General features: G+C 34.2%; 1 pseudogene; it reads right to left on the bottom strand.

Moving 5' to 3' along the window:
• Positions 1-7,611: 7,611 nt before the first annotated feature.
• On the bottom strand, positions 7,612-7,837 carry LOC107161054 (annotated as a pseudogene).
• Positions 7,838-8,862: the final 1,025 nt, after the last annotated feature.

The raw sequence follows: 8,862 nt of genomic DNA, 5'->3' as shown, positions 1-8,862 counted from the left end.
AGAAATAACTGGGTCCTCTCCAGCTTTATGAGATGAAGCTACATAGGTTCTCACAGTAGTTATACTAATGAATAGTCCCACCAATTTACTCAGTTTTTGCCAACCTGGTGGGGGAAAATAGCTTTTCATTATGATTTTTCATACATTGTCTTGATATTAATAAGGCTGAGTGTCTTTTATGTTTATTAGATGTGAATTATCTCCACCCCTGCTAATTATTCTATCATAACATCTAATTAATTTTAGGAGTCTTGGTGTTATTCTGCAAGTCTTTTCACTTAGTTTATCATTTCCTTTGATGTACATAAGGTTTTCAATGAGTCAAATTTATTAGATTTTTTTTTTGTTTCCTCAACAATATCTATGGAGCAATTAATCACAAGCATGTGGTTTTACAGAAGGAAGCCAGGGTGGAAAGTAGGCAAATAAGTTTCACCATATCACAAGTATGCTTGGAAAGATAAACAAGGCAAAGAAAATGAACACACATTACACAGGATATGGAGAAAAGGGCTCCCAAGAATATTTTGATGAATTAATGTTTTAAATGAAGTGAGGATGAGTGTTTCTTCTGCTTTCAAAAAATTCTTCCTCACTCCAAGGTCATGAAAATAGCCTATGATGTTGTCTTCAAAAACTTCTGCATAGCATAATGCTATTGAATCTCCTCCTGCAAATGTCTGTGTATGGTTCAAGGGAGAAATCTAATATTTTCCCATTTTGAAATCAATGATCTGAGCTCCACTGACTCACAAGACCATCATTTTCCTACTTACCTGCAAGAGCAACTTCAGTGTATAACAAATTTCCACATGTGCATATATGTATTTTGTGACTGCCTTGTATGGTGTCTCAACTTTATATCACCTGGTGAGATATTTTTTCTATCCTCAACACTATATTTTATGTTTGCCTATGTTGACATTTATAACTAATGTTCAACATTATTAGCAACTAGGTAAATGCAAAAGAAAATCGTTCATTTTCCTACTGAAGAATATTGCACCAACCCCCAATCACCTGCCTTTATTTATTTATTTATTTTTGTTAATGCAAATAATATTGATAAAGCAATACTTGCATGTAGGTTGGCACACCCTTTCCCCAGGGCATCTCTCCAAGGATGGAGCTGCCTTCCAAGAAGGTGTGTGACTGCACAACTTGGTGTGATGATGCCAAATTTCTTTAAAATGGTTCTGAAACTCCAACTTTTCTGGTTATGCTTACCTGCATCCATGTTGATGCCAGTTACTATCAATTCCCTAAATGTGGCAAATGGAGTGAAAATTAAGTGGTGTCTCATGGTGAATTAAGAAATAATACAGACTGTAGATGAGAGGAGTTTCTATTTAATACCACATGGAGAGGACTGAACTCTTCTAGAAGACATACTGAAAACACTGTCTTAAATTTAGAAATTAGAACTGAGATATTTATTACATGGATATATATTAACACATTTGATTCAACAGAAAAGAAAGTCAGACTTTTTATGACAAAAGATAATATTTTAACTATTTATTTTGAAAGTGAAAGCCAGCTTTTACCAACTAGGTTACATGGGGGGGGATCTACTAATGGAACAAGGTAAATTGTACACCAAGGTTTTAGTGAAACACAAACATACACATAACACACACTACACACAGAGAAGAGTATAAACATTAATTATATTATGTTTGCAAAATAACATGAAATTAATAATTCCATTTCTTATTCAGGTGAAAGATAAACAGGAATACTTATTTTTGTGTTTTGTGTTTTTATTTTTTAAATCTTTTTAGCGCTAATAATGCCTTTTTCATATACATTCCCAAAACCTTAAAGAATATAAATGGCTCTAACAAGAGGATAATGAATTCTTTCATAAGTTAGGTGGCTTCTAATTATTTTGTTCTTAAAAAAATTCAACAAGGCTTGATTGAGTTGTCACCAGAAGATCATTAAACAGTAGTTTTTGTGATAACCAGTGATTTTTGGTTCACTGAATAGATTGAGCTTTTTAATAACAGAAATTGTGTATGTGAACAAACACTGCAACTGATCTTGCAATTTGACTCAAAGGCAAAGACTGCTGGACAGAAGAACATCACCCAAAGGCATGATCTAGAGTGGGCAAAATGGACTGGAAATACAGTTCAGAGAAAAATGGACAATGTAAAATTCCCAGTTATCAATGTTTTTTAAGTAGATTCTGAGGGCAGATAGCTCATTTGTTACCATTAGATACACTAGAAATGAGTAGAAAGGATTGCTTTATAACATAAATATATGAAACATACCATAAAATTGTATCTTTGAGACTGTTCACATATTTGGAAAACACATCTAGAACATAAGAATGTGCAAGGTCCTGACACAGCTTCCCTCAGATTTCTCTGGAAGTACTGAGCTTGGTGTGTGCAGCCTGCTGGGGTAGGCCCTGGCTGGTAAGGCTGCATTTTCAACAGGAACAACATTTCCACTTGGGTTTCATGTTTATCTGGAGGAGCCCGAGGCCTGGGGATACAACAGAGAGTTTTCATCTCCATTATATTATTTACCACATTCCCACATCTGTTACTGATAATGAGTAGTTTTCAGCAATAGTACATAATAAAAGACATAGAGACAAAGCCACACATCTGCAGACATCTATCTGATCCTTTACAAAGGCAACAAAACATACACTGGAGAAAAGACAGAATTTTTAAACAAATGGTTATCCATATGTAGAAGAATAAAACAGGACCCTTATCTCTCATCATGCACAAAAATCAACTCACAATCAATCAAAGGCCTAAGAATTAGACCAGAAATTAGGCAACTCCTAAAAGAAAACATAAGGTAAATACTCCAATTTTTAGGCAAAAGACTTTCTCAATAGGACCTCTAAAGCTCAGGAAATAATAGAGTTAATACATGGAATGGCATTAAGCTAAAAAGCTTTGGCACACCAAGTGAAAAAATAAAGAAAGTGAAGAGAAAACCTTCAAAATGGGAGAAAATATGCTAGCTACCCTAGCAGATTTCTGACAGAGGATTAATATCAAGAATATATAAAGAACTAAAAAAATTAACACTAAAAAATCAAATAACCCAATTAATAAATGGGCAAATGAATCAAAGAGGCATTTCTGAAAAGAAGAAACAAAAATGACCAACAAACATGTGAAAAAATGTTCAACACTATTAGCAACTAGGGAAATGCAAATCAACTCCACTGAGGATAGAGAAGGAGAAGGATGATGGGAGATAAAAGAGGAATCATGACCTGAAATTGAATTCCATGCATGTGTAAATTCATCAGGATGAATCCAACTACTATTTAAAACCATAAAGTTCTAATAAAGAAAAGGAAAAAGGAAAACCAAAAAATTTCACCAATATTTCATTGCACACCAATCACAATGGTAGTTATCAAGACCACAAATAATAACAAATTGTAGAGAAAATATAGAGAAAAATTTAAAAAATTTACACTGTTGGTGTAATTGCAAATTAGTACAAGTATAAAAATCTGTATTGAGGCACTCCTCAAAAGACTAGGCATGGAACCACCATATGACCCTGCTATACAACTCTTCAATATGGATGACAGAATTAAAATCATGTTACTACAGCAATACATGCATACACATATTAATAGCAGCACAATACATAATAACTGAGCTATGGAACCAGCCTAGGTGTCCATCAAAGATGAATGGATAAAGAAAATGTGGTATTTATACAGGATTATTATATCCTTTTTGGTACCAGGAATTGAACTCAGGGGCACTTAATGCTGAGCAAGATTCCCAGCTTTTTATTTTAATATTTTGCTAGAGGCAGGGTCTTGCAGAGTTGCTTAGAGCCTCGATAAGTTGCTAAGACTGGGTTTGAATGTGTGATTCTCCTGCCTCAGCCCCCCAAGTTACTGGGACTACAGGCATGCACCACATTGCTAGGCTATATACAATTGTAATATACATTTTTATTTATGCAGCCAAAAAGAAAAAAGAAATAATGTCATTTGCATTAAAATGGATGGAATTAGGGATAATCATTTTAAGTTAACTAAGTCAAACTTAGAAGGTCAAAGGTCATATGTTTTCTCTGATACACAGAAAGCTAGAGAGGAAAAAAGAAAAGAAAGGTGGGAGTGGATCATATGAAAATCAAAGTGAGATCTATAAAGGAAAGAAACCAAGGGATGGGAAGTGTGGAGGTAGGGGGGAAGAGCTGCAAAATGATACTGTCCAAAAGATATTGTTATATTATGTGCATGTGCAAATATGAAACAACAAATCCCAACATTATGTACAAATATAATGTTCCAATAAAAAATGTGGGGAAAAATAATGTGTGGCCTGCAAATAGTGGCTTAAATATTTGAATAAAAATAAATGAGAGAATAATAACATCACAAAATAGCTACCATTCAACATATACATTCTCATTTAATATCTAACACTTTCCTATGAAGCAGGTAACTTCAAGGACTCTTAGCAGTGAGGATGCAGATGTTTACACGGCTAAGCATTGCCACAGGTACAGGTCACAGCACTTCAGGCAGAGCCACTCAGTATATGTCTGCTTGGCTTTCTCATCTTCAAACAGGGATAAGAAAACATACTTAATAATTACTCATCAAACAAGTTTTCTTTATAAAAGTAAATAAAATTATAAACAGTTGATAAGAAATGGAAAGTCACATTAAGTCATAAATTTGGATATAAGTGCTCTCACACATACAAACACTAGGAATAAGACTCTTTTTATAAAACACTCTCAAACATACAATGAGCTTTGCTGTTCCTCTCAGCAACTTGAGAGTCTACTGTCCACCACAGAGGTGAAAAAGCACATGTGATTCAGCTCATATAAATTTTTGAATCTGCAGTGGATGGCCAAGTACAAGCAAGACACCCAGGTCTCCCTCAGTCTGCAAAGGCCACACCAACTGCACCCTGCAGATGGATACAGCCTGTCACTTAACTTACTTCTTGGGGGGCTTCATTTTTTCACCTTTTCTTCAGTGTATTCATCCAATATACTCAAATGACATCCTAATGCCAACAAAGTCCTGGAAAACAAAAGCAAACATGAGCTACAGGTGACTTCCCTGTGTCCAGGCAACGAAACCTAATGGCTGTGAAGGGGATAGTGATCCAACCTCAAAGCACAGCATAATTCAGTTGTTTTAAAGCTAAACAAAACTTGTTTATTTATTTATTTTTTAATTTTTAATAAAGTATTTTTTTTTTTACTTTTGAATAAAGTAAATATTGAAATGGCACAAAAAGTAATGACTGGAAAGTTAAATCACCCCCCCCCCATCCTTCTGTTTAGTTAGTGCCTTTTCGTTTTCCAGAGGCACCAACTGCTGCTCATTCTTGTTCAATGTTGAACCCAGGTGCAAAGAAAAGACTACCAACTCCATTTTTAAATCAAACTAAAGCAAGCTTCTATTTGTGTACACAAAGAGAGCTGATCAGCAACTGTCTCTCCCAACTTGGGTTAGAAATCAGCATTCCAGTTTCAGGAAAGAGGTTTTATAGCACAAAAAGTTTCAAAGGGGGATGTCTTGAGAACATACAGCTAACAGGATTTTGACAAGTATAATCAAAAAGCAGATAGCAGGTTAGTGATCTACGTGGCTCAACATTTCACATTAGGAAATAAATTCAGATCCCAACATCAAATTTTATGAGGCACCACTAAGTTTTCAGAAAGGGTTGTTACCTGGTCAGGAAAAGCCAGGCATGGGTGAGTCCAAGGCATGGGCAGGCATTCCAACCAAGTCTACAACATCAAAATATGGCCAGGCCAAATACAAAACCTATTATTTACAGAAACCAGAAATGTCCTCTTTATAATGTTTGATGAAATGGCTCCTGAACTTAGGAGGGAATTAGGCTGGGTTTATCAACATCTACCTTGGATCTGCACATACTAAAGAAAAATGTGTGTGTGTGTGTGTGTGTGTGCACATGTGTGCCATTGGTGGTGTTTCTGTCTTTCCCACAAATGAGAGTATACAAGAGGTATTTCTCTATAATTTCCTCTTTTGATTTGATGATACAACATTAAGATTACTATCCTTTCACATAAAGCTGGTTTGTGTTTTTTAACCTCCCTAAAGTATTCCATAAAGTGGAAATGTCAAAATGTTTTTTTTTTTCCTCTCTGTAAGAGCTTTTTATTTAAAAGCAAAGCTGAACTGTAACAGAATTTAAAATATTTGTAAATAGGGTCACAAAATGGTTCCAAAATGTTTGTAGTTTAATTATATACTTATACAGGTAAAGTCACATGTAAAATCTTACAGTAATATATAAAATTATTCCATGATTAAAATTAGCCCAAATCTAATAATAATAAGCTATGTTAGTAGATCTCTTTTCCTCTTATCTTAATGTTATTTCCAATACAGTTCCCCTTACTAAATGGAATATAAAAAATAAATTTACAAAAATTTATAAGTAATGACTAAACCTCTGCAAACAAAATGTTTAAATTTACAAAAAAATTCTGGGAGAAAAAAAGCACTAAAATACTAATATTAAAAATTACCATTATTTTACATGTATATTCTACCATGTGTTCATGATTCTGTTACTAAAAAAAAACTCTCTCAAGGAATTTTTCAGAGTTCATCTACTGGGTAAATGTCCTTGAGACCAAATGGTAATTCATCTCCTTAATATGTGGCTTACATAAACTTAATTAAACTTAATACACTTTCATATTTATCTTTTGTCTGACAAAAGTTTATTCTGCCAGAGAGAAAACAAATCTGGAATTAAAGCATTTGGAGATGCTTACTAGCACTTACCAAGTTCTTTCCTGCCACATTTCTATTTTTTCTCAAGATTTTCTATCTTGAACACACACATAATAATAACTCCTATCTTTTCAGATAACAAGTGGGTTATTTTGTGTAAAAGGAATTTTTAAACAAATCTTCCCAGTATGAGACCATTTTTATAGTTTCAGTCTATCTGCAATTACTTAAAGGGAAATCAAAAATCATCTCTCATTACTAAATATAACACAGAACAAGCCCTAGCTAAGAGAGTATCTTATTTTGGTTGACTTTCAACAATTAGAGTCAGGTTATTCTCATAAGTGATTAACTATTAAAATTACTTTTTCAAATGTGAATTTTTTTCCTTAGGGAAAGGGAAATGGAAGACACAAGACGGTGAACAGAGTACATAAAGCTGTGCATTCAGTACATGATTTTGGTCACTTTTTCACAACATGGTGGTTAATTTCTTATATATTTTACTAAGCCTATATAATAAAAGACAGTGCTAAACCTATATATGAAAGCAAATTTGATAAAACATTCATCTTCAAGTCTCATAAATATATGCAATTCTAATTATAAAGTCTCTACAATACATTTGCACATTTTCAAAGACTAACCTAATACACAAACTCATGGAAGTCTCCTGCTATTCAGTTAATTTTGCCTAGATCTGCCATTATCTTCATAAATATTCAATGAAGCCACAAACAAAGGTACTTGAACTTTTGGAATCTATCCAAGTTTTAAAGGAAAAAAAATGATCAGCAGAAATTCCATAAAACAGAAAGGAAAACAATCCCTTACTTTCTTTTTTTTTTTTTTTTTTTTTTTTTTTGTGTGTGTGTGTCAATTGTTTGAAAAACACTAGAAGCAGACATGAGGTTTTCTATATATTGTCCAGGAACTTGGTTTTCTGATTTTAGCTTCAGATTTTCTTCTTTAACTGCAGCTACTCTTGCAGAGAGATCTTCAAGTGTGTGTTGGAATTCCAACACTTGATTAATAAAGTCGTGTTTTTTCTTTCAGTTCCATCTGATTTTCAGCATCAACTGCATCCATGTTTTCTTTTCATTGTCTTCATGGTGATCTTCAGTCTTCAGCTATTTTAAACAATGCTTCTATGAATGATCTCTTACACTGAATACATAAACCATGCCCCTCTACCTGTGTACCTATATACCTATCTAAATATCATATATATAGAAGTCAACTTATCCATCTGGACATATATCTGCATGGATGGATCCATATCAGTGGAGAGATTGATAGAGGAATAGATTCACACATCTCACTTATTTTTTTAGTAATTTTTTTTAGTTGTAGATGGACACAATATCTTTCTTTACTTACGGTTGTGTGGTGCTGATGATTGAACCCAGTGCCTTTCACATGCAAGGTTGGTGCTCTAACACCGAGCTACAGCCCTAGCCCCCAAATGTATTTTCCAAATAAAAAATGTATCATTTAAAAGGGGACTGAAAACAGAAAAGAAGTAGGGATTAAAATGTGATTAGAAGCAATGAGTGAGGGAAGAAGAGAGTCCAACAAACTCCTAGACACAGATTTGTTCTGCGGCATTAGAAAGCAGAACAGAGGGAAACTCAAAGAAGCCTGAGATGGAAAAGAATAAAAAAAATCAATGTTTTGAAAATATTTGCAATATGTGAGCAAGAAGTCATCTGGAGAAATGTGTGGAAAACACCATGATAGAACTCATATCAGAACTCTGCTTTTGAGCCCCTGGTGTGGACACCAGGTGCTAATGATGCATTAATGTAGATTCATCAGTGTAACAAAGGCACCTCTGTGGATGATGGGGCCTTGCCTGGCATGGGGGAACCCCTACCCTCCTCCCCACTTCTTCTGGAAAACTAAAGCTGCTCTAAAAAATTAAAGTCATAAAAATAATCATGGTAACTGCTTGCATGAAGCTTCGAGTCTCACAGGAAAGGCAAATATTAAATAACTTTGTCAAGAAAAAAATATGTATTGAAATTAGAGATACAAAAATTTTGTAAGGTGTTGTAAGAGAGGACAAGTAGGGGTGGGAAAATCCCTACCAAATTGGAAACAGTGTAAGCAGG

Source organism: Marmota marmota, unplaced genomic scaffold (assembly GCF_001458135.2).
Source record: "Marmota marmota marmota unplaced genomic scaffold, marMar, whole genome shotgun sequence".
Lineage (NCBI taxonomy): Eukaryota > Metazoa > Chordata > Mammalia > Rodentia > Sciuridae > Marmota > Marmota marmota.
The sequence above is the reverse complement of the archived record's forward strand: the minus strand, read 5'-3'. Positions and strand labels throughout refer to the sequence as shown.